General features: G+C 37.2%; 1 long non-coding RNA gene across 1 annotated transcript; it reads right to left on the bottom strand.

Moving 5' to 3' along the window:
* Window positions 1-1,605: 1,605 nt before the first annotated feature.
* Window positions 1,606-21,303, bottom strand: LOC131509463 (uncharacterized). The gene is made up of 3 exons (XR_009260514.1): window positions 21,140-21,303; window positions 18,131-18,182; window positions 1,606-1,815 (listed from the first exon to the last, which is right to left on the bottom strand). It is a non-coding gene; the product is annotated as an uncharacterized LOC131509463 (long non-coding RNA).
* Between the last annotated feature and the right edge of the window lie 6,332 nt (window positions 21,304-27,635).

Genomic DNA, 27,635 nt, shown 5'->3' with positions numbered 1-27,635 from the left:
AGATCAACACCCCACCCCCACCCCCCCTTCTATGTATTCCTGATCAAATTAGATGGTGTTTTGCTTTCTCTAAACTCAGAAAGCAATGTTTGCATTTGGGATAATGTGAAGTACTAAGGTACCTCTCTGTGCCTGACTAAAATGGGTGTTCATCTTAATACCATTCTTCTCTTAAAATGTAAACTTGGATAGAACTAGTTGGAGCCAGATATTTAAAAGCATGCAGACTTTGTGCCATAATTTAGATCACAATGTAGATGCAGCCATCATTTCTGCCTCATTATGAAGTGGGAATATTTTTGCCTGCTCTTCAAAAGGCTAATAAAAAGACAAGTTAACGAGAGTGGAAGAGGGTTCAGGAAGAAGTAGAGAGTGGTGACCTGTGCCTTATTAAAACAGATTCTTAGCTTTCTTGAGGCCATAGTAACGATCCACCATTGAAGCAGTGCTGTGTACTATTCTGAAATCAGGATGTGTTCTCATGATGTTTTTTGAATTATAATTAACATACAGCTTGGTATTAGTTTCAGGTATACAATACAATGATTCAACAATTACTCAGTGCTCATTAAGATAAGTGTACTCATGCTCTCCTTTATCTATTTCACAGTTCTCTTACCACCTTCCCTCTGGCAACCACCATTTTCTTCTCTGTATTTAAGAAGCCTTTTTTTTGTGCCTTTTTTCTTTGTTTCTTAAATTCCACATATAAGTGAAATCATATATTTGTCTTTCTTTGACTCACTTATTTCACCTAGCATTATTCCCTCTGGGTCCACCCATGTTGTTGCAAATGGAAAGATTTCATTCTTTTTTATGGCTAATATCCACGTATATGTATGTCTGTATACTGTATATGTGTATATGTATTGTTTATATATGTGTGTGTTTTATATATATGTACAAAATCTTCTTTATTCGTCTAGCAGTGGACACTTGGGTTGCTCATCAACCAAATAAAAAGGCAACCTCGTAAGTGGGAACATATATTTGCAAATGGTATCTTCCACTACTAGGTATTTACCCAAAGAAAATGAAAATGCTTACTCATTCTCATGAATTTTTGACTAATGAATTATTCTCTAAGAAAGGTTCAGGCATCTTTGGATTCATCAAGCTAAAAATCCATATTCATCACTGAATCAGATTTATTCATTTCACAAAACTTTTGAGTTCCCACTATGTTTATTGATGAATAAGACAGTAACTAAGTGTTGTTATGTGCACCCATACATTTGCTTATGATTTAAGACACAGAAATTGTCAGTGATTTGCAGTTTTATTCTATTATGAACACATTAATATCCCTTATAATAGAATTTTTATTTTTAAAATTTATTTTATAATCCATAGAAAAGTGGGGCGCCTGGGTGGCTTGGTCGGTTAAGCATCCGACTTTGGCTCAGGTCATGATCTCACGATCTGTGAGTTCGAGCCCCGCGTTGGGCTCTGACAGCTCAGAGCCTGGAGCCTGTTTCAGATTCTGTGTCTCCCTCTCTCTCTGCCCCTCCCCTGTTCATGCTCTGTCTCTCTCTGTCTCAAAAATAAATAAACATTAAAAAAAAAAAAAAAAGAAAAGTAACATATGTGCCTAGTAAATACAGATAGTGTCTAAAAGTCAACTTGTAAATCTTTTCAATTACTTCAATATTTTTTCTTGACAGATATCATGATATCTAAAATAATACACTTAGAATTCTTGATTTTTTCAATTGGAATGTCTCTTCTTACATTTCTTAGGTTGGATCCACTGTTTACTTATGACTTCTTGGTTTAACTTTTCAATTTGCTGGAGCACAACTTCAAGCAACTTCCCTAAGAAAAGGGTATAAAAGAGGTAAATTTACTCAGTTTTTCTGTATTCTCTAGCTATATGGTTAGTAATCTGGTAGCTCATGAAAGTGTATGTTGAATCATTTTTGGTTGATTTCTAACTAATTGGTATTACTCTTTGAATACTGTTTATATGTAAATGACTCTGTCTCTTATTGCGTCTTTTACATTTTTTGTTTCAACCCTCTGGAATTTCATGATGATGTTTCTGTGTGTAAGTCCCTCGCTACATAATGTATTAGATTCTCCATTGAACCTTTTCATTTTTGTTGTCATTTTCTCTTTTATGTCCATATTCTGCAATACTTAGTTAACTCTTTAAGCCTTATGTATGATTTTAATTTTTAAAATAATTTTGTCAATCACGTTTAAAACATGATCTCATGCATTGAAAAAAAACCTACATAGATCTTTGAATTGTTGAATTTTAGTGGCAAAACTTTTTTTCAGCACACATGGAACCTTACCCATGACCAAAGTTAAAAAGTAGTATTAAGTTCTCCTCTTCCTCCTCTTCCTCATTATGCTGTTGGGTACATAAATTAATGCAACCTTCCCAGTGTGCATTTGTTTAGTAAACACCAAAGCTTTAAAAATATGATAGTATCTAACCACTCATAAAGTCTACCTCTAAAAGTTTATAATTAAGAAATTATTAAGAACACCATCAAAAATGTATTCAAAGAATAGTATAAGTAATGTCTACTGTTGAGAGAATATATCACTTAAGTTATAATTAGGTGCAAGTAACCAGTTCCTGAAAAGTTCCTGAATTAATAGACTGACTTATTTAAAATTAAATATATTAAAAATAGGTAGATTCAGCATCATTTAATTCATGGGTTCATAAATATAATTAAAGGATTTAAGGGGTGTTGGGTGAACATCCATCTCTTGATTTTAGCTCAGGTCTTGTCCCAGGGTCATGGGATTGAGCCCCATGTCAGGCTTTGTGCTTAGTTTGTAGCCTACTTAAGATTCTGGGGCACCTGGGTTGTTCAGTCGGTTAAGCATATGACTCTTGATTTGGGTTCAGGTCATGATCTCATGGTTAGTGAGATTGAGCCCCATGTCAGGCTCGGCACTGACAGCATGGAGCCTGCTTGGGATTCTCTCCCTCTCTCTCTGCTCCCTCCCTGCTTGGTGTCTCTCTTTCTCTTTCTCAAATAAGTAAACATTAAAAAAAAAATAATTTAGACTTAAATCTCATATTGGCCTATGACTACAGATAAACTGGCAAGAATTATGCTGTTACAGTAATTGATTGGACTTAATAAGATTTAGACTAGTTTTTGAAAAAGCTTTCCAGATTATGTTGGCAGTTAGCATGGTGGTCAGGCCTGCCATTGGAATTGACCATTAAATTTTTGGAACTTCTTATGACTGTACGGGAATCACCTCAGAAAGGTCGAAAGCCAGAACCCACTGAACAATATTTTTGGGTGATTAACTTGAACTTTATTGAATCTCAAAAGAGAATACAATAATTGGTTTGTGACTAGCACCTGGTCAAATAGACAGAAACATATTCAGGTCTCCAGAGTGGCTAAGACAGAGTCAGGTGGGGGCTACTGGGGATGGATGGCAGAGTAGAGAAGTAGAAAACAGTAAAGGAAACATAAAATCTGGCCAAATTCTTCTCTCATGTATAAATGGAACGGATGACTTAACACCTCACATACCTGAAGTGAGATACTTTGTGGGCTTAGAAGTTGACCTCTGGACAAATTCCAATTTTGTTTAGTCATCCTCATAAGCTTCTGTAATTTTTGTCACAATGAAAAGTCCCGTCCCCTGTATCCTTCAGTTTCTTGATGTTAGTGATAGAATTATCTTTGCTGATAATGATACTAATGGTATACTATGTAACTTAGCAACAGTAAGAGAACTGGAAAATACTGAAGAACTTTTAAGGATAGAAATGTGCATCTTATTAGGGCATTACATTTATAAAGTAAATAGTGCTATTTTCTAAATTAATTGGGAATTCATGAGAAAGAGTAAGATTCAATCTGACTTAGCACTTCAGTTCAGGTAAGCAATAATCTGTGTCTATCAGAGACATGAATTGTTAGGTCTGTATAACTTTAGTGGGAGTTTCTGAAGTTTATGTAATTATGAGAAAATCTCTGGAAAATTCTACAAGATAGAAAAGAAACATAGAGACAATATCAATATGTAAAGAAGGTAATTTGAACTTTGATTTTTGGTATGGGGATGTGATGATGATGGTGGTGATAAACCAATGACATGTATCTACTTAACCTCATGAATTGAGTAACTGATTGTTTTGCTGCTGAAAGAAGAAATTCATCACAGCTTTAAGGATTCATTTTTTATAATGCAAATGACAGAAGTAGTGCTGAGAAAGCAAACTAAATTAAGAGGACAATACATGCCTAAGTAAGCTTTTTAGTTCAAGATGAATAGATAAAGCATGATCAGTATCAAAGACTGATCATGGGTGACTTCAAATAGTCTGATTTTAGCACATCACAAAATAAACTTACAGAATTTTTATGAGAGAAAGCTTTCCATTACCCATCCATGGAACTTAAAATATTATAATTTTTCAGCAAGGGAAAAGACATAAGCTTGATCTACCTGCCAATATCTAATATTATAACATTATTCTGCTTTCTTTTCTTTATAACAAACGCTACTCCATTCCCAGTAATTTGAACAGGTTTCACAAGATACTTAAATTGCGAAGAACATAGTTTGGATCTACTCCGATTCAACTGTCAAGTGCAAGTCAAATAATTGAGGTCTTTTCTCCTTTTAGAAAACAAGACAAAACAACAACAAAAAAAGATATCCATAAGGTGTCAAAATGTCCTCTCTCTTAAAGATGCAGTTATAGAGGTTAATGGCTAACTGCATAACCAAGAGATGCCATGACCTGATTTTGAACCACAGTCAAAATATTTACTGATCATGTGATTCTGGTCAAGTCACTTAAAATGCCTAAGCTGTTGTTTTTCCCCCCTCTATCAACATGTATTCATTGGATCATTATGAGGAATAAATTAAATAATGTATGTAAAATGTTACATTAAGTTTGCTGACAGTCTTAGCATATAGAACTAGTGTGGATCACTATCCAGGCAAAAATTCATAAAAACTGTTAATGAACCATGACCCAAACTTCATTATATATCAATTTTTAAAAAATGGCAAAAAGGGAGCCCTGTTTTAAATGAAGAAGGAGAAGGACAAGGAGAAGGACAATCATCTCAGAGTGAAGAAATCAAGTTGACATTGGTGATCCTTGGCACCAGAAATAAGACATAATGAAACTGAGCACTTGGGTTTTGTCTGGACTGTGGCGGAAAGTGACGTAGCCTTAAGTGCAGGCAAACCGAAAGCTATAAATAAGACCATTGAAAAAGCCAGGGCACTTTAAGTACTATATAATTTCTGAAAATGGAGGACACAAGCTACAGAATGAAATTTCTCTTTTCTTCATGCTATGGATGGGAAAAATAAAAAGACCTATGAAAACTGGAATCTCCAGTCCTGGACCAAACCTGAGAAGAGATCAGAATTCCATAAGAGAATACAACTTTAAAATGTTACATAATAGGACAAAATGAATATATAGAAATGAAAAATACAGGCAGTGATTTTTAATATAATAGCATAAAATAAAATTTTTAAAAGAAGAAAATTAGACAACTATTAGACATGAGGAAGTACACACTCATAAGACACAGAAAGATAAACATATGAAGAAAAAAAGGAAGACGAGAGAGTTCTAGCACATTTATAATGGTAGTTTCCAGATGGAAGAATACACAGAATATGGGACAGATGACAGAAGAGAATGGACTAGAAATATATGGGTTTGAAAAACTAAAGATTTGAATGCATAGTTGAGGAATCACAAACTAAGCAGATAAAACATGCAGAAATATAATAGTGAAAGCCAAAAGGAATAACACTTAGATGCAATAGAGCAATAAATAAAAGGTTGAGTCAATGTAAATATGTCTTTGAATTTCAAACAATATAAAAAAATCATGTAGTTTTCTGTATTTAGCTTAGGAATGTGTTCAGTCTGAGAGCAAAATGAAAACATTTTTCAGGAATAAGATCCAATAGTATTTATAATGTGACATTAACAGAGTGAGAATGTCTTCAATAAGGAATAAATGAGGTATCAGTAAGAGGTGAAAAACATAGTAAATACAGGACTTTTGCTTCTGGCCAAAATGGAATAACAGAAACCAGGTATATGCTCCCAAATGAAACTATAAAAAAGAAAAAATGACACAACTGTGAAAAAACACAGGGCATCACGAAATGAAGAAAAAAGGTCCCTTACAAATGGGATGGAGAGGAACACGAGCCCTAGGAAGACCCAAGCTTCCTGCATTAAGGTAGTTTTCAGTCTGGGGCGTAATGAGGACATATCCAAGTATAGTCTTACAGATCTTTGCATTAGTAACAGGAAGCTGAGAGTGGAAAATCAAAGCAGCAGGAATTCACAGCACAGAATCTAGCGAGGAAAGAGTTCCAGAGAGCAAGAATTTCATAGATCAGTAGAAGGTTCCCTTGAATATTCAGCTGAATACTTACCAAGGCATGCATGTGAGGAAACTAATCAAGGCCAGTGATTGATGCTTACACGGAGCTAGGAATAGTGCCTGTTACCCTCAGTGATCCTGGAAAGCTTCATGATTCATAGAATGTTAGGTAAAGTGCTTGGGGTTTGTTTGTTTTGTTTTGTTTTGTTTTGTTTTGTTTTGTGTTGTGTTTTTACCACATGTCCTAAAGTTACAACAATTGACTTAATGTCCTCTTTGTCCTCCAATTTTCCATCAATTATGGGTCATTTTTTATTGAGTGATATTTACCCTCACCAAAGGTTTTATCTTTCTGCTTTCTTTTCATTCTTGGCTTTCAACTCAGTCTGTGAAGCTATAATTACTTTTATATAAAAGGTAGTCAAATTTTGCAGAAAAATTATAGCCCACTTGTGGTACATTAATAGATGGATTTATCTGCTCATTAGCCCTTACTAAACTTAGGGAAACCCTTCGGGTATGTTAAACATATTAATGTTTTTGCTGTGAATTCTGATAAGCAGAATAAACTAGTCTGTAGTGAAAGAAATTATATCAAATACCCACTAATGGATTTGCTTTCTTCCCTGTGCCAAACAGTTATATTGCTGATAGCAGTCTTTGAAAATACTTCAAAATTTCTGTTGATTTTTCAAGGGCCAAAAGATTTTGACTGGGTGTGCCTATATATGTATGGAAGGGGTATTCTGAGACTCTTAACATATGTTAATGGATAGATAGAAAAATAGGCTTTTAGCAGTTTTTAGCTGCATAAAACAGGCACTAGAGTTTGAGGAAGCATTCTTATTTTTCCCGTTACAAAGTTTTTAAATCATGAATTACTCGCACTGTTAAATGATAAAATAAAAAAGCACTCTTCTGGAGAAAATACTGTTTTTAATATGGAAAAAAACCCCACAGATGAGCATATATGGTAGTTTAAAGACACAAGTCATTTCTTCCTTTACAAACTCAAAGAGAGAAAAATTGTATGTGGGCTTTCCCAGTAACTTTTTCATAAACTCATGTATTAAAACAACAACAAAACCATAAGTGGAGATGCTGGATAAATAGCTCACCCACTATGATCCAGACTGCCTTAGACTGTAATAGACAGAAACAACTGCTAAAATTTCTCACTCTGTTCACTCTCACTTGTCCAAACTTTTCTTAAAAATTATGATTTTAGAGAGGATAAGAGTATGAGTGGGGGAGAGGGACAGAGGGAGAGAATGAATCTCAAGTGGGCTCCCACGCTCAGCATGGAGCCTGATGCCAGGCTCAATGTCACAACCTTAGGCTCATGACCCAAGCCAAAATCAAGAGTGGAATGCTTAACTGATTGAGCCATCCAGGCACCCCAGTATTCTTTGTTTTCTAATATTACAAATACTAACAAAAATCTGCTGATGCCTTTTGTGCCATCTTTAAAAATGTCTTTTATCTTTGGAAACTTGCGTCTACCTCTGTTCACTCTATGCTTAGAGAGAGATACTGAGAGGTAGGTGGCCCAGTTTCACCATATTTTAAGGGCACAAATTACATTTTAACAGTCACGTATCAAGCTAAAATCCAAGCCTGCAAGAGAAATAGATTTGTATAGGAAAAATACAGCAAGGGGTTGGCTCCTGGGTGGCTCGGTCGGTTGAGTGTCCGACTTCAGCTCAGGTCATGATCTCACAGTTGGTGGGTTCAGGCCCCACGTGGGGCTCTGTGCTGACAGCTCAGAGCCCGGAGCCTGACTTGGATTCCGTGTCTCCCTCTCTCTCTGCCCCTCCTCCACTTGAGCTCTGTGTCTCTCTGAAATAATAAATAAACCTAAAAAAAAAAAAAAAAAGGTTGAAAAAGTTGAAAGAATTAAATGAATAGGTCATGAGACTTGGTCAACATCTAAAATGAGAACACCAAATGTAATACCATTATGCAGGAATAACGTGGATTTCCAGGGCAAATGACTTAGGCATGACATACTGAAACCTTGTGTCAATGGAAACAACATCCGTCAATGTAAAGAAAGAGCACCTTGGGGGCTACCTAATGGCCACGAAATCATATGCTCAGCCCAGTGAAAGACCAAATCAAGACCGTCAAAAGTGACATCTTGCCATTGATCCTTCTTGAACAACAACAACAAAAATACCTTACTTTACATGTCACTGCTTAGAACTATAGCCCAGGCCTCTATTTTCTTAGAATTCTGAAAGAAAAATCACCACCACAATAAAAATGTTCTCTTTCTCTATGACTTAACTTTTCCATATGCAGTGTTTGTAAAATGCAGTGTCTTTTAAAGCCTTTTTTTTTTGCCTCAAGGAAAAGAAAGTAAATTAAAATTGCAACTGATTTTTAGCTCAAAAGAAAATTAAGAGTCTCCCAATTGGCACTTTTATTAAAAATTGAGTATTAAAATCAAATAGCTCCTGGCAAAGACAGTGATGATCAAAGGTAAAGATTATGAAAACCAAGGATTTGGTTAAGAAGGAAAAGGAAACTACTTTGCCCTGTCATTAAAAGTGAAAATGATACACCTCACTCTCATTACGGACTGATGGATATGGCAGAGACCAAATGATCTGGTTGGCAAATGGTTAGTGGAAATCACAAATGATTGTCTAAGGAGATAAAGAAGTTACAACGGATATAATCAAGGTCCTGTCTCAGAAAAAGCACTCGTATGTTTCTATTCACAACTGAATCCTGCTGACTATAAATGTGTATCTGAGATTAAGAGTAACACGACTTTGACTATTTTACTTATTCAGAAATAAGTTACTGTGTTCCTAGTAGATGGTAGGCACTGGTCCCCATCCTACAAATGTAAAGATAAATAAGAAATTTACACGTTCCTAAGAATCAATTATATTTAAAGAGAAAACTTAATATGTGTTGCACCTGACAAAATTTTGATTGTCTTTGTTTCGTTTAAGAATAAAGGGAGGGGCGCCTCGGTAGTTCAGTCAGTTAAGTGCCCAACTTTTGGTTTCTGCTAAGGTCATGATCCCAGAATTGTGGGATTGAGTGCTGCATTGATCCTCTCATGCAGGAAGATTCTCTTTCTCCCTCTGCCCCTCTTCACCACTCTCATGCTCTCTCTTGCTAACCCTCAAAAAAAAAAAAAAAAAAAAAAAAAGAAGAAGAAGAAGAAGAAAGGGAAAATTAATACTGCCAGTCAAGAGAGATAATAAATCTTTATTAAGAGCTTATTGTGCTCAACATTGTCTAGGACATTGTATTATAGTAATAAAGAGTTAAAGCTTGATCTTAATACTTAATAAGTTTTAAAACTTGTTGAAAACATTGTTTCCCCACATAAGGTGTATATATAGGCTAAGTACAGTATCAAGAATCCATATTTTATGGAACAAAGTAGTTGTGTTTCGAGCGCAGGAGTGCTGGATAAAATTTCTATAATATGGAATAAAACAAGGGTGCCCACTCTCAGAACTAATATTTAATATACTATGGGAAGTCCTAGCTAGAACAATCAGGCAAGAAAAAGAAATAAAAGGTATTAGAAGTGGAAAGAAAGAAGTACATTGTCTGTTTGCACATCATGATTTTGTATACAGAAAACTCTGAAAATTCAACCAAAAACCCATTAGACCTAGTCAATAAATGTAGCTTCAGTATGCAAAATTAACACACAAAAATCTTTAGGTTTTCTGTACACTAAAAGTGGATTTTCTCAAAAATAAATAAAAAATTAATCCCATTTACAATAGCATCAAAAGTGATAACGTACTTAGGAGTAAATTTAATTAAGGACACAAAAGATCTCTCCTCAGAAAACTACAAGACAAAGATATTTTTAAAAAATTGAAGAAGACACAAATAAATGGAAAGTTAGCCCATATTCATAAATCAGAATTAGTGTTAAAATGTCAACACTCCCAAAAGCCCCCTATAGATTCAATACAAACCCTATGAGGATAAATGACATTTTTACTCAAGTAGAAGAAACATTCCTAAAATGTATATGGAACTACAGAAGACTCCTAATAGCCAAAGAAATTCTGAAAAAGAAGTACGAAGTAGTAGGAATCACACTTCCTGATTTCAAGCTACACTACAAAGCTATTGTCATCAAAAACAGTATGGCACTGACCTGAAAACAGACAAATAGATCAATGGGACGTTATCAAAAGCCCATAAATAAACCCAAGCATATTTGACAGGGGAACCAAGAATATTGAGTGGAGACAAGGCCTCTAATCCTGGTACTGGAAAATTGAATAATCACATGTTAAATAATGAGACTGGACCCATATTTTACACTACTCACAAAAATTAACATGGACTAAACACTTAAATGTAAGACCTGAAAATACAAAATTCCTAAAGGAAAACCTAGAAATAAGCTCCTCTACATGGTTCTTGGTAATGATTTTTTATTTTTTTAATTTTTTTTAAGTTTATTTATTTTTGAGACAGAGAGAGACAGAGCATGAACGGGGGAGGGTCAGAGAGAGAGGGAGACACAGAATCGGAAGCAGGCTCCAGGCTCTGAGCCATCAGCCCAGAGCCCGACGCGGGGCTCGAACCCACAGACCGCGAGATCGTGACCTGAGCTGAAGTTGGACGCTTAACCGACTGAGCCACCCAGGCGCCCCAATGATTTTTTAAATATGACAACAAAAACACAAGCGACAAAATTGCAAATAAGCAAGTGAAGCTACATCAAGTCACAAAGCTTCTGCACAGCAACAGAAAACATCAGTGAAGGGAAAAGACAACCCACCGAAAGGGAAAATCTATGTGCAAACCATAGATATACTAAGGGGCTAATATCTAAAATGTATTTTAAAAAACTATTACAGGAGAGGAATTAAGATGGTGGAGAAGTAGGGGGACACTGGGCTTTCCTCATCCCTCATTTGTATTGAGGTCAGATTACTTGGAGCATCCAGGAAATCCGTCTGAAGACTGGCAGAAGGATCTGCACTGTTGGAGGGAGACACCTTGGCAAGTGCAAGGTGTGTGGATGTGACTTGGGGGAGAGAAAAACCATGGTGTTACAGAGAGGAGGGAACCCTTTCAGGGGAAGACAAAAGGGAGAGGTGTTGATAGTGTGGCACTGAGTTAGCACAAGAAGAAAACCTCTCTGGGCCATGGACTGGGAAGCAAGAAGTACTGAATGTCTCAGTTCCTTTTTGCAAAGGCCTTTGGAGCTCAAACTCTGAAGTTTTGGATGTGTGTGACTTTTTCTGGAGTGGAGCTGTGTCACACACTCCTGGGGGAAGAGGGAGCTGGTCCCAGAGTATATAATGTGGTGTAGACATCTCTGAGGGGGCACTGAGAGAGAACAGTCCCCTTCCCAGAATACTTTTCAAAGGGGGTTTGTTGTCTCCCCAAGGACAAAAGTCCATGCAGGTGCCAGCCAAAAGCCTTTCATTAACAGGATGGAGGGACTTGACTCTGAAGGAGGGGAGCAGATCCACACATTGCTGGGTCCTTTAAGACATTGAGTTTTGAATCCCAGATGCATGCACCAGAGAACATCACCAGAAACATTACCTATAAGGTAACACAATGGCACTAAATTCATATCTTTCAATAATCACTCTGAATGTAAATGGACTAAATGATCCAATCAAAAGACATAAGGTAGCAGAATAGATTTTTAAAAAGACCCATCTATACGCTGCCTACAGGAGTCTCATTTCAGGTCTAAAGACGACTGCAGATTGAAAGTGAGGGGACAGAGAACTGTCTGTCATGATAATGGAGGACAAAAGAAAGAGTAGCCATACTTAGACAAACTAGATTTTTTTTTGATGTTTATTTTTGAGAGAGAGACAGAACACGAGTACGGGAAGGTCAGAGAGAGAAGGAGACACAGAATCTGAAGCAGGCTCCAGGATCTACGGTGCCAGCACAGAGCCCAACATGGGGCTTGAACTTATGAACCATGAGATCATTACCTGAGCCACAATCGGATGCTCAACAGACTCAGCCACCCAGACAGCCTTTTTTTTTATTTCTTTTTGAGAGAGAGAGAGAGACAGCAGACAAACTAGATTTTAAAGCAAAGACTGTAACAAGAGATGAAGAAGGGCTTTATATCATAGTTAAGGGTCTATCCATCAAGAAGATCTAACTATAAACATTTATGCCCCCAACTTGACAGCATTCAAATATATAAATTAATTAATAAGAAACGTTATTACACTCATTAATCATAATACCATAGTACTAAGAGACATTCATACCACACTTACAACAATGGACAGATCCTCTAAGCACAAAATCAAAAAGAAAACAATAGCTTTGAATGACACACTGGATCACATGGACTTAGGAGAAAGATTCAGAACATTTCACCCTAAAGCAGCAGAATACACATTCTTCTTAAATACACATGAAATTTTCTCCAGAATAAATCACATACTGTGTCACAAATTAGCCTTCAACAGGTACAAAAAGATCAAGATCATACCATGCATATTTTCAGATCATGCTATGAAACTTGAAATAAACTGTAAGAAAAAATTTGGAAAGCCCTGAAATACATGGAGGTTAAAGAGCATCCTACTAAAGAATAGATGGGTTCACAGGAAATTGAAGTCCAAATTTAAAAAATACATGGAGGCAAGTGAAAATGAAAACATGTCAGTCCAAACCCTTTGGGATGCAGCAAAGGTGGTCCTAAGAGCAAAGTACATTGCAATTCAGGCCTATCTCAAGAAGTAAGAAAGGTCCCAAATATATAACCTAACTATATACCTAAAGGAGCTAGAAAAGGAGCAGAAAATAAAGCCCAAAACCAGCAGAAGTAGGGAAATAATAATGATCAGAGCAGAAATAAATTATATAGAAACAAAAACACAGCTGAACAAATCATTGAAACTAAAAGCTGGTGTTTTGAAAGAATAAACAAAATTGATCAACCCCTAGCCAGACTTAACAAAAAGAAAAGAGAAAGGACCCCAAAACATAAAATCACGAATGAAAGAGGAGAGATCACAATTAACACCAGAGAAATACAAAACAATTAGAAGAGAATACTATGAGAAATGATATGCCAACAAACGGGGCAACCTGGAAGAAACAGAGAAATCCCTCGAATACATACACACTACCAAAAATGAAACAAGAAGAAACAAAATTTGAATAGGCCCATAACGAGCAAAGAAATTGAATCAGTAATCGGTAATCAAAAATCTTCCAACAAACAAGAGTCCTGGGCCAGATGGCCTCCAAGGGAAATTTAAAGAAGAGTTAATACCCATTCTTCTCAAACCATTCCAAAAAACAGAAATGGATGGAAACCTTACAAACTCTTTCTGTGAAGCCAGCATTACCTTAATTCCCAAACCAGGCGAAGACCTCACTAAAAAGGAGAATTATAGGACGATATCTCTGATGCACTTGGATGTAAAAATTCTCACTAAGATGTTAGTAAATCAAATTCAACAGTACTTTTAAAGAATTATTCATCATGGTCAAATAGGATTTGTTCCTGGGCTGCAGGGTTGGTTTAATATTCACAAATCAGTTAGTGTGATACACCACATTAATAGAAGAAAGGATAGGAACCTTATGATCCTGTCAATAGATGCAGAAAAAGCATTTGACAAAATACAGCATCTTTTCCTGATAAAAACCCTCAAGAAAGTAGGGAGAGAAGGAAAATACTTCAACATCATAAAAGTCATATAGAAAAGGCCCAGAGCTGTATCATCCTCACTGGGGAAAAACTGAGAGCTTTCCCCCTAAGGTCAGGAACATGACAGGGATGTCCACTCTCACCACTGCTGTTCAGTATAGTATTTGTAGCCCTAGCCTCATCAATCAAACGACAAAAGAAATAAAAGTCATCCAAATCAGCAGAGAAGAAGTCAAACTTTCATTCTTACAGATGTCATGATACTGTATGTGGAAAACCCAAAAGACTCCATCAAAAAACTGCTAGAATTGATGCATGGATTCAGCGAAGTCACAGGATATAAAATGCAAAAGAAATGACTTGCATTTGTATATCCCAATAATGAAGGAGCAGAAAGAGAAATCAAGGAATCATTCCCACTTACAAATGTACCAAAAACCTTAAGATACCGAGGAATAAGCCTATCTAACGAGGTAAAAGATCTGTATGCCGAAAACTATGGAAGACTTAGGAAAGAAATAGAAGACACAGAGAAATGGAGAAACATTCCAATGCTCATGGATCAGAAAAACGAGTATTCTTAAAATATCTCTGCTACCCAAAGAAATCTACATATTAAATGCAATCCCAATCAAAATAACACCAGCATTCTTCACAAATCTAGAACAAACAACCCTAAAATTTGGATGGAACCAGAAAAGACCGTGAATAGCCAAAGTAGTGTTGAAAAAGAAAACCAAAGCTGGAGGCATCACCATTTCGGACTTGAAACTGTGTTGCAAAGCTGTAATCATCCATACAGTATAGCCCTGGCACAAAAACATAAACATAGTTCATTGGAACAGAATAGAGAACCCAGAAGTGGACCCACAAACGTGTGGCCAACTCATCTTTCACAAAGCAGTAAAGAGTATTCGATGGAAAAAAGACAGTCTCTTCACCAAAACTGGACTGCTTTCTTTTTTTTTTTTTAATTTTTTTTAAATGTTTTTATTTATTTTTGCGACAGAGAGAGACAGAACATGGGCAGTGGAGGGCCAGAGCGAGATGGAGACACAGAATCGGAAGCAGGCTCCAGGCTCTGAGCTGTCAGCACCGAGCCCGATGCGGGGCTCGAACCCACAGACTGTGAGATCATGACCTGAGCTGAAGTCGGACGCTTAACCGACAAGCCACCCAGGTGCCCCAAAACTGGACTGCTTTCTTACATGAGCATGGATGATTTTTGGTGCAGTTTATGCTTTCAATGGCACACACTTGATACATTATCAATCCCTGGTATTGTAGAAAATAATCAGATGAGGTACATTAACATTGCTCTTTTTAATTAGAGTTGGTTTTGTAATGCCAAAGATACTTGTTTTCCTTATTGATCAAAAAACATTAGGGTAAAAATCACTTCTGCAGTTTCTTTGTGCATTGTCATTGTGTTGTATTTTCACCTTCTACTGCATAAATGCTGCCTTACAGTCTGCAACCTGGTCGTAAGGATTCTAAACATAGGCATCAAATTTGTGCTTGCCATATCCACATGCTTGCAAATTCCATATATAAACTGTTGAAGTTTTGAGATTATGTGGTATTTGCTACCTCGCCAGAGACCAAAGAGAAATCCTTATCTGAAAAGCACCGTGAATCATATTTTGATATAAGTAGCTCTTAATACAGTCAGGTCTCTAATTACTGACAGTCTGCCTACCTACAGAGAAAACTTTTATCTAGGTCACTGTGAGTTATTAGTAGTACAAGATAAAACTGTAATGCAAAACCAGCAACACAAAATAAAAACCAAAAAGAAATCAAAAAGTAAAAAGTAGAAATAGCAAAAATAGCTCACATCTTAAAATTCAAGCTTAAATATTTTTTTTTCCTTAGAAAACCTCCCTAACTCGCAAACAGCAAGAAATGGTCCATTATTAAAAACAACTGGTTTGGGGCGCCTGGGTGGCGCAGTCGGTTAAGCGTCCGACTTCAGCCAGGTCACGATCTCGCGGTCCGTGAGTTCGAGCCCCGCGTCGGGCTCTGGGCTGATGGCTCGGAGCCTGGAGCCTGTTTCCGATTCTGTGTCTCCCTCTCTCTCTGCCCCTCCCCCGTTCATGCTCTGTCTCTCTCTGTCCCAAAAATAAATAAATAAAAAAAAATAAAAAAAAATAAAACGTTGAAAAAAAAAACAACTGGTTTGACTAATTCTACATTGAATGAAAGAAAAATGATTTGTGCAGATAGATTTCCTGAGTTTAAAACCAAGAACTTCACGGGGCGCCTGGGTGGCTCAGTTGGTTAAGCTTCCAATTCTTGTTTGGATCAGATCATGATCTCACGGTTCATGAATTCAAGCCCCACGTCAGGCTCTGCACTGATAGCAGGGAGCCTGATGGAGATTCTGTCTCTCCCCTCTCTGCCTGTCTGTCTGTCTCGCTCGCTCTCTCTCTCTCTCAAAATAAACGTTTAGAAAATAAATAAAAATAAAACCAACGATTTCATATCTTATCAATTCTTGGAAATGTTGCCCGTGGATTCTGAGAATGCCAAAAAATAATAATTGGCATCTCCACAAAAGACATTTCCTGTTTCTTCACACCATTTATACCTGAGGCTGAGACACATATTTGCCACTCTTGTTGTGTCTTCTTGGCTGCTTCCTTGACTCCTGTGAACATGAGTTTCCCAGTTATGGGAGTAAGGCATATTAATAAGTAATAGAATGTGCTAACTTCTTGAGAGGATCCAGGTTAGGACCAATGGATCAATAGTCATAATAATAATAGCTAACACTTCACATACTGCTTCCCATGTGCCACAGACTGTTGTGAGTACACTATACATGTTAATTTATTTAATTTTTGCAACAACCGTATGAGGCCGGTGCTGTTACGAGGTCCAGTTTTCAGAGAAGAAAACTGAGTTGTAGAAAGAGGAAATGACTAAGGCCATTCAAACATTAAGTAGCAAAGTTGACGTTCAGATCTATGTTCATCTGGCTTCAGAATTGCAGAAATTAATATATAAATCACGAAGATCTGTTATTTTCTTACTGTAAAAGGTCCTTGCCATTGTGATTTTGACCAAAATGATAGCAACTGCCAAAATTTTTGCATTATTAAAAGAAATTAGGTCTAAGAGAGGATTACAGAATGGAGCTACAACCATATTCTAATAATCTCGTGGCATCAAGCAAGCAACAGGGGGGGAAATCTGCGTTCTGGGTCATCTGATGCCTTTAACAATTTTGCAAACATGGAAAATTTGACAAAACACAAACATAAGTTGCCCCAGCAATTTTTATCCATTTATTCTTTCAAGTATGTGTATTTCTAGGGAACTAAAATCTCCACTTGTCTAATTCATCTTGTCAAAACGTTTCTAACGGCGCTGTGCTATTGTAGAATATTTATGAAGATTCTTTGGGAAAATAAAAGCGTGTTGACTATAGGAAGAACGAGAATGACACAATTTGGTTTAAATGCCCTTTTACAGAAAATCTGTATATGTGCAATTCGATGTCACATCTCAAATTAGTTACATTTCATCCTTTTTACAGAAAATCTGTATAGGTGCAACTCAATGTCACATCTCAAATTAGTTACATTTCACTCTTTAGACACTTAGTAAGTAATGAATATGCTATTAACAATGACAATTATTTATTGAATACTAATAATGTGGTAGGATGCGTATTAGGACTAATTGTAAGATTCTCAAACCCCTGGTTTGGACTGTTCTCTTGTTCCCATCTGGCCTTGTAGATGACCTTTACTTGTTTTATTAGCTAGAAGATTTTCAGCTATAAGTGTGAGGAATCTAATACAAATTGATATCAGCTAAATGGAAAATGTAATGGTTCCTATAAATGAAAAGGCCAGTGGTATATCAAATCTGGTCAGCTAACTCCAGGGACTGAGAGCGTTTGTGATCATCTCGTCTTTCTCCTCTCTTTGCTCTGCTGTCTTCTGTATTGTTTTGTTTATCCTTTATTACATAGAGGCTGCTGGGTTATATTTTAACAGTTTTCAGCCACCAGAGGAAAGATGCCTTCTGTTATTAGTAGTTGCAGTAAAGGTCTGTGCTTGTTTCTTTCTGACCTCATTTCGGAGAAAACCTTCTACCTTACTCTAGGACTTACTTGCAGGTACGGCTGACCACACCATGACTCCATCTTGAGACCTTGATTGCAACTATAGGAGAATAAAATCAGTAGTTACAAAAGGGGTAAAAAGCTGTTAGAATATTGTATAAGTATTCATAAATACTTAGGATGTACTCATACTAAAAAATATCTGAAATTAAAATTTAATTGTGTATTGTGTAATTTTATTTGATAAATCTGGCAACTTTACTCAAGAGCTTATTAACCTATATAATCAACTAATCTTTCCGAATATGGTAATAGGCATGTCCTAAAGGCACACTCATAATCGAAATGATAATAAACTAATAAACAGTACATATCAAGAATGACATTTTTCTAAGTATTAGGAATTATTCAAAACTCTTTCATCCAGTAACTCATGTAATCTTGTAAAAACCCTATGAAGCAAATAATTTTATTATTCCTATTTTACAGATCAGAAAATTGGGGCACAGAGATGTTAAATAACTTGAATGTGAAATATCCATCAAGGATACAGCCAGTGTTGGACCAAAGTGTGTGGCTCCAGAGATGTCTTATAGGTAATCTTTTTAATAGTATCACTTCTAGCGTATTCCAGCGCAGGATTAACAAGCTACTCCAGTGAGAACCAGACTTTTATTTTTCTACTGACATCTTCATAGCCAGCTTTCTAGGGCTACAACTGCAAAGAATATGAACTCTTCCATATACACTAAAACCTTAGATTGTGAGTAACTTGTTCTGCGAGTGTTCCATAAGACAAGCAAACATTTCTAATACATTTTAACTTGATAAACGAGTGATGTCTTGAAATATGAGTAGTACATGACGCTGAATGTCACGTGATCATAACTAAGCCAGTGGTTCTTCTCTCACTGCGGGTGGTGGCTGATTGTTTCCTATGCTTGAATGCTTGGTCTCAAGCTGCGGTGTTTGTCAAAAATCAGTGACTTGTCATAAATTGCAAGGTGCCCACAACTGGCACCTAGTATATTGTTTTGTTACTTCAAAGCACCTATGGACAGTCCTTTGCCATATAAGCGTAAGCTTAGGAATGCTTTGCTTCATTCTAGGTCAGGCTGCCTGCAGATATAGACCCTTTCTCCTGCTGCCTTATTGGCAGTCACATTAAAGACTGCCAAGTCTTTATTGTATATGACAAGAGTTTATTAATACTGTATTGTAGTCAACTCCTGTGTGAGTGTATACAATGGCCCCCATGCAGAAAAAGATTCCATTGAGTCAACAGATAGCAGTGATTTCATTTGTGACAGTGAAAATCATCCTACACAACAACCCTCCTCTTTCTCATCTCCCTCACACCAGCCAAAAAGGATCTCAAAGGTAAGTGCAAGTGAATTTGTTTATTTTTCTTTATATTTTGTATTTTCTTTATTGTTTTGTATTATATTACACTATTGTAATCATTTTTATATGAATATTTTGGGGTTGTGGAACAAATCGTCTGAATTTTCATGATTTCTTAAGGGGAAATTTGCTTTGATATACAAGTACTTTGGATTACAAGCAATTTTCTGGAACAAATTATGCTCAGAAACCAAGGTTTTACTCTAGTTGAATTATAAATGTGCTGTTATTACTTGATAAATTAAGAAACACATTTGCCCTACTAGACATGCCCCATGTCTCCCATTTCCAAATGATCTACTGAAAGAAATCGAGCTTCACCCCTAGAGAACTTGTCTTACTAAACTCCACAACATTTGCTTTTTGATATCACCCTGTGTCACTGCAGAAGAGCAGTCCATAACACTGGGGCAGATGATGTTTTACACTGTTTTGTACCCACGTCCTGTGGCTTTGCATTCTTATACAGAAGGCACTGTTAGTACAAGAGCAAGCAGATGAGCCAGGGGTTCTCCATGCTTGGGACCTCAAGCCTCAATATCTCAATCCAAATACTCTTCTACAGCCTGGGGAACAATTGTCCCCAGAGCAACCTTCCACCTTATGGACCCCAATTCCCATAATCCCTTTCATTCACTCAGGAAGCCAGAGAAGCAAACATGAAATCTGGCAACCCTTTTTGGTTGGTCATCCTAATACATACATTAGACTTCCTTCCTGGCACTCTTCAAAATCTAAATATTCTATAAATGTCGCTGGTGAGAAACTTTTAAAGTAAATTTCATTATAACCACTTGATTCCAATTCTCAGCTCTCAGAGGCACCTATTTCTCTACAAAAGCTGTTCCAGCTTACTGGTCAACACACTTAGAGGTTTTAAACTTATGAAGATATTTTTAAATTTCCCGAATAGGGGCTGACTTTTTTTTTTTTTTTTTTGACATCTTAAACACTGCCAAAATATGCATAAATTCCTGGCTGACTGCCAACATGTCTACTCAAAGGAAACTCGTTTTAACCTAAGTATATTATGGTTAAAAGTGTTTGGTTAAGAGGTGTCTCAGTGGCTCAGTAGTCGGTTGAGTATCTATATGACTCTTGATTTTGGCTCAGGTCATGATACCGGGGCCATGGGATTGAGCCACCTGTCGGCCGCCTCTGCATTGACAGCAAGGAGCCTGCATGGGATTCTCTCTCTTCTTTTTCTGCCTCTCTCCCTGTTCACGTGCACTTTCTTCTCTGTCTCAAATAAAGAAACTTAGAAATAAAAAAGGTCTCATTAAAACATGCAAACTAGGTGGTCTTTTAGGGTCAATTTTGATGCCAAATCCCTACACATATATCCAAAAACAAAGATACCTTTTAAATCCATTCACAAAAAATTTATGAGTACTACTTAGCAAAAAAAAAAAAAAAATTGGAGAAAAATTCATTTAGTGCAGTACATCACATATCTTCTCTTTCCCTGCTCTCCTCTAACCTCCAGTACTACCTTTCCAACACAGAGAGTAAATGCCTTTTTTGTTCAACAAACCTGATGGTAAGCAGAACGCATCTGTGCATGCCAAGACAGGCAATGTTTTAAAGTAAATTTACCATAAATAAATAAATAAATAAATAAATAAATAAATAAATAAAAAAAAGTAAATTTACCATCATCCACTTGGTCTTGCCAGGGGAACAAGGAAGACATGTGGTGCTGTGCCTCAGTGTCAATCATTCTCTTCCTTTCTTACCACTTCAGCCACCTCCTGGGTCAAGTAGGACTTGTCTCAGGATGTAGCAGCTTCATATTTTCTTCACAAGAAAAAAGTCAACATAGGGAGCTGCGTCGATGGAAGAAAAAACGTAAAGGCATATGGTTTCTTAAAGTGAACCCTTAACCCTCAGTATGATAATCCTCCAGATTCTTTGCAAAACGTATTTATTCTTTGGGACCACACTGGATCAACTATTCGAGATTCCTCTGGATGGGGCAGAATATTTATGGCAAACTTCTAAAAATGAGGTATGGAAAGAATATGGAAAGAGTATGGAAAACTGTGGATTAAACTTGGCAAATGATTCTGAAGGGTCATGTTTAAGAGCATAGGCCATCCAATGGGCTGGGTTCAGATCCTGACCCTGTCTTTTAGAGGTGTCTGTTAATTCAATCTCTTGGAGCCTCAGCTTGCTGGATTAAGACAATTAGATGGGGAGAAAAGTGTAAGGCACTTACACAGCATCTGGCACATACCATGCACTCAATAAATAAAAGCATTCTTGTGAAATAGCACATCAAATAAGCTTGAATTTCTGTTACAAGAGATGTTCAAGAAATGTTTCATTGGAAGCTGGTCCTTTCTGACTGTGCTTCAGTCTGTCTGTATTCACACTTCCTTGAAAGGTTTAGCAAGCTCTGATCTGAGTAAAGAATGCCTTTTGCTATTTTTTTTTCTTTAAGGCATTGCGATTAACTAGCCCTTTCTTTGAAGACTTGCTATTATTAGTGTTTGCTATTATCTAGTCCTTTCTTTGAAGACTTGGTATTGTAAAGGCCGGGGACTGACCATGGCTGAGAAAATGACTAGTGCATACTAAAATATACTTCAAATTAAGGTACTAGAATGCTAAATCATTGACTTTAAACAGAAAAAAATAAATGTCAAAGGGATTGTGAATACTGTACTGGCACGATCAGCTTATCCTTCCTCTTAGTCAACTATAAAGAAGCCAGATGCATTAAAAGGAAACATTTTTTTTTATTTAAAGTGAGAAATTATATTCACAAAAATAAAATAAGTGCCAGAAGCAAGGGTGTGCTATAATCTGAATACATAGGAATCCAAAGGTCACTAAAAAGGAGAATGACTCACAACAAAAAGACTTCTATAAACCAACTGTTAATGGTGATAGGTTAGGGTACTTGCTGCAAATTCTGGCATCCTTCCAGACTCTTGCCTAAAATTGCCTACAGCCATCTCCACTTGGGATTTAGATTTGTCATCAACACTGGCAAATTTGAAATCCATTAGCTAAGACTTCCTTTCCTGGGAACAACAAACTTAAGATCACCTCTGAAGTTCTCCTCTCCATTGGTGTTTCTCTTCCCTGTTTTTTTTTTTTTCCTTTGGAGATTGCCAAGTATACTTTTTATAACTAACAAAGTTACTTCTTAGTTATGTTAATTCATTAAGCCTAAAGACTATATGTCTGAAAACATGCTATACATTTATCTGTTAATCTGTAATATATCTGTCCATCCATCCATCCATCATCCATCCATCCTAGTTCTGTTGACTAGGGAAAAAAAACCCTAAAAATAAGGTCAGCCCCATAGGGATAGGCACCTCTGTTCCTAAAACTGTGGACTCTGAAATGCTGTCACAAGTGGTAATTTGAAACTATTGACTGATTCCAGGAATAGTGTAAGAAATGCTTGGGGTGAGTCTGATATTTGTATGAGAAAGCAAAGAAGCAATAAAAATCTGGTAGTGTTATAGCCAAAGGAATTTGGGACTTAAAGGAATTTTCACTGAACAAAGATGGGAAAATTCTGCAACAAAAGTAAAATCAGATTCTATTCATTACTGTAAATGGAATATATATTTTAAAGTAGTGAGTTAATAAGGATATATACAGAGAAGATAGTCAACCAACAATAATATCAAGAAATAACACAAACAAAAAACTACTGATTACCACCGTGGTATCTAGAGCACCAGTTCCTTACTCTGGAATTGGCAATTAAAGGAAAATTTAATATCTTCCCTGCCGATCTCATATTAACTATATTTTAGTATAATCAAATACTCTTAGCGAATGATGAAAAGTTTTTTTAGAGAAGAATTTAGATAATAAATGAGGAAGAAATATCAGAATTAGAACATTGCCATTTTTCAATTTGTAATGAAATCATTGTTTCTGGCATAGAAGTAAACAATTAAATGAAAGAATAATGGGGAACTTTATAAAGGAGGAATTAGGCTGTTACCACTAGAACCCATGATCAATCTTACGATTATTAACAGGGAGACAGCCAGATATTTTATACCTCTTAGAAGCATTATTCCCAAGTTGAACCTGAATTTATACAAATTTGTAAACAATGCTTCCAATTTTTAAGGAAAAATAATTCTTCCAAAAATATAAATGACACCAAAGAAAGGAGATAGACCAATCAAGAATGCGGTTCATACCAGTGGACAATTGACACATATTTTTTGTAACGTGACAGTAGTGTGGAACGAGAAGAAGGAAGATTTGGATAGAAGAAATCTTTCTAGATTAACAGAGACCTCAGACACATAGCAATGTATATAATTTGAACAAACTACCTACAAGCAGACATTTTGGAACAAATGATAAACTATCAATATGAAATGGAATTAAATATAAAGGAATTGCTACATTCTAAATCTCATCACGGAATTTTACTAAAGAAGAAAAAAATCCACAATTCTGAGAGATGTGTACATGATATAGTGACCTACCTTATTCTTGCTAATTTTCTTTGCCCTGAAGTCAGCCTCCTGTCAAGCTAATAAAGCTACTCCAGTTTTCTTTTGATTAGTGTTAGCATGGTATTTCTATCCTTTTTTAGAGAGATCCAAGTTTCTGACCTATATAATTTTCTGTTAGCCTGAAAAAAAAATCTTTCACAGAAGGGACTGCTTGCAATGCATTTCCTCACATTTTCTTTGTATAAAAATTCCTTTATTCCTCCTTGAATTTTTTGCAACTTTTTTTTTTTAATTCCAGTGTCGATAACATACAATGTTATATTAATTTCAGGTGTACTGTATAATGATTCAACACTTCTATACAACACTTCGTGCTGATCACAAGTGCTCTCTGTCATCCCCATCACTTACTTCACCCATCTCCTCATCCACCTCCCCTCTGGTAACCTTCGGTTTGTTCTTTCTAGTTGAGAGTCTTTTCTTGGTTTGCCGCGCTCTCTCTCTCTCTTTTTTTTTTTTTTTTTTACCCTTTGCTTGGTTGTTTTATTGTATTACCATCCATTAGTTTCTTTTATATTTGTTATTAACGGTTTTATGTCCTTAGGTGCTTCCATATTGGGTGCATAAATATTTACGATTGTTACACATTTTTGTTGGATTGTCCCCTTTATTATATAGTGTCCTTTTTTTGTCTCTTACTACAGTCTTTGGTTTAAAGTCTAGTGTGTCTGATATAAGTATTGCTACTCTGGCTGTCTTTCGACATCCATTGCATGATAAATGTTTCTCCATTTTTTTGCTTTCAATCTGTAGGTGGCTTGAGGTCTGAAATGAGTCCCTTATAGGTGGCATATAGATGGGTCTTGGAGTTTTGTTTTGTTTATCCATTCTCTCACTGTCTTTTGATTGGAGCGTTTAGTCCATTTGTATTCAAAGTAACTATTTTTAAAAAAATGTTTATTTGGAGAGAGAGAGTATGAGTGAGCAGGGAGGAGCAGAGAGAGAGATGGAGAGAGAAGTCCCAAGCAGACTCTAAGCTGTCAGCACAGAGCCCGATACAGGATTCAGTCTCATGAATCATGACCTGAGCCAAAATCAAGAGTCGGATGCTTAACACACTAAGCCACCCAGGTGCCCCATAAAGTAACTATTGATAGATATGTATTTATTGCCATTTTGGTACTTTTTTGGTAGTTGTTTTTGTGGTTCTTCTCTGACTCCTCCTGTTGATCTCTTTTCTTTGTTTGCAGGCATTTACTGATCCACTTGGATTCCTTTCTCTAAATTCTTGGCATATTACTGGTTTTTGACTTGTGGCTACCATTCGGTTTGTGTATAATATCTTCTGCATATAGCAGTCTGTATGAAGTTGATGGTTGACTAAGTTTGAACCCATTCTTTACTCCTCCCACACACACCCCCGCTGCCCATGTTTTGGGTATATGGTATCATACTTTACATTCTTTTATTTTGTGAATCCCTTGAGTTTTACAGATATACTTAGTTTTATGCTTTTGTGTTTTCTACTTTTCATACTCTTATGTAGGGCCTTTCCTTTGTGCTCAGAGAGTCCCCTTTAACATTTCTTATAGGGCTGGTTTAGTGGTCATGAACCCCTTTAGCTTCTGTTTGAGAAACTCTGGATCTTTCCTTCTACTCTGAATGACAGACTTGCTGGATAGAGTAATCTTGGCTGCAGATTTTTCCCTTTTAGCACTTTGATTCTATCATGCCGCTCTCTTCTGGCCTGCAAAGTTTGGGTTGAAAAATCGTGATAGCATTATGGGGTTTCTTTGTGTGTCATTGTCGTCTTTTGCTGCTTTATTTTTTTTCTTTTATCACTAATCCCCCTTGGGGATTTCTGTGCCTCCTTGATCTGGCTATCTGTTTCCTTCCCAGATGAGGGAAGTTTCCAGCTATTATTTCTTCAAATGAATTGTATGCTCCTTTTTCTCCTTTTCTTCTGGGAATCCCTATAATGTGAATATTATCATGCTGGATGTAGTCACTGAGTTCTCTAAGTCTGTTCTCATTTTGCATAATTTTTTTTTCTCACCTGCTCTGCTTGTTTAGTCCATTAGTCTGTCTTCCAGGTTGCCAATTTGTTCTGCTTCCTCTAGCCTGCTGTTTATTCCGTCAGGTATATTTTTAATGTCATTTATTGTGCTCTTCATCTCTGATTGGTTCTTTTTTATCCCTTTGTTAAGGGTCTCACTCATGTCTTCAATTCTTTCTTCAAATCCAGTGAATATCTTTATGATCATTACTTTAATTTTCTATCAGACATATTACTTCAGTCTGTTTTGCTTAGGTCTCTTGCTGTGATTTTTTCCTGTTCTTTCTCTCCGTCTGTTTCTCTGTGTTAGGGAAGTCACCTATGTCTCCTGACCTTATAAGTAATGTCCTTATGAAGAAGAGGTCCCTATAATGCCCTGCAGTGCAATGTCCCCTGTTCATCAGAATCTGGAGTTTCAGAGATGTCTCCTCTGTGTGTTCCATGTACCCTGCTGTAGTGCCCTGGGCACTTTTTCCTTCAGTTCAATCATCTGCAGAGACTCTCTCTGCCTATTGTAGGTAGTGTTTGGTGGTCCCCAGCCTGGGTGGAGCATGCAGTTTTAACAGGATGTACACCAGTCTGTTGATGAAATGAGAGCTGCCACCACTGCTGGGACCAGGGCCGGCATTGTCGGATCCACAGAGCATGAATGGTCAGGGCACCCAGTTTCCACAGGGCCTGCTGCCACTGCCGGGACCAAGACTCCGGAAAGGGCACAGGTGGGAAGATGCAGTGTTGGCAAGGTTTGCACTGGGCTTCGGGGGAGGGGGACCTGTAGCTCTGGGACTGAGGCACATGCAACAAGGAAGACCAGATCCACTGATGTGCAGTGTTGGGTCGGGGCCAGGGTGGGGTGGGGGGGAGAGGCTTGGTGTAAGCAAGTTAGGTTGTGGGTGCTTGTGCTGCACAGGTTCCAGTAGGTGGGCGAGCATTTATGCTGTGGGGTAGACAAGGGAGATGGTGCCTGCCAACTCCTTTGTTCCTAGAGAAGTTCTTCCGTGAATGCTGCCCCTCTGGGAGGAGCTCCGGGAGGCAGAAATAACTCCCTTCCGTGTGCCCCAGAGCTTTTTCAAACTGCTGCTTCTACACTGTATCTCTGTGGGCTGTTTGTTGTGGGGGCTCAGCTCCCTATGCCATCCAGATTCCCCAGAATGGAGCCTGCTGATATTTAAAATTCCAGACTTCAAGTCCCTCTGGTTGTAAGAACCCCTGAAATTCTCCCCCTCTTGCTTTCAAAGCCAAATATTTTGGGGATTTGCTTCCCCCTGTGGGCTTTGAGATAAGATACTCTATTTCTCTCCCTTCTCCTTGTCTATGGCTGCTTCCCCACCCCATCTCCAACCCCTGCATAAGTCCCTGCTCCATTAGCTGCCCACCATGTCTCTGCCCTTCCTACCGTCTTCCATATGGCCTGGGTTCTGCCTTCATTTGTAGGGTTTGTGCTGTGAGTCTGCCAATTCTTCTCTGGGTTGTTGATACTTACCTAGCTATATCTACGTGTGCTATCTAGTTGTGACTGTTACCTAGATGTATCCATAGGGTGAGGTGAGCTTAGGGTCCCCTTACTCTGCCATCCTCCCAGCCTCTCTTTTGAATTTAGCCTTTCTTCTTTAATATTTTTTTATTATTATTTTTTTTTTTGTATTTGAGA

Source organism: Neofelis nebulosa, chromosome 4 (assembly GCF_028018385.1).
Source record: "Neofelis nebulosa isolate mNeoNeb1 chromosome 4, mNeoNeb1.pri, whole genome shotgun sequence".
NCBI classification, from domain to species: Eukaryota; Metazoa; Chordata; class Mammalia; order Carnivora; family Felidae; genus Neofelis; species Neofelis nebulosa.
Note: the sequence above shows the minus strand (reverse complement) of the source record. Positions and strands in the feature narration are given on the sequence as shown.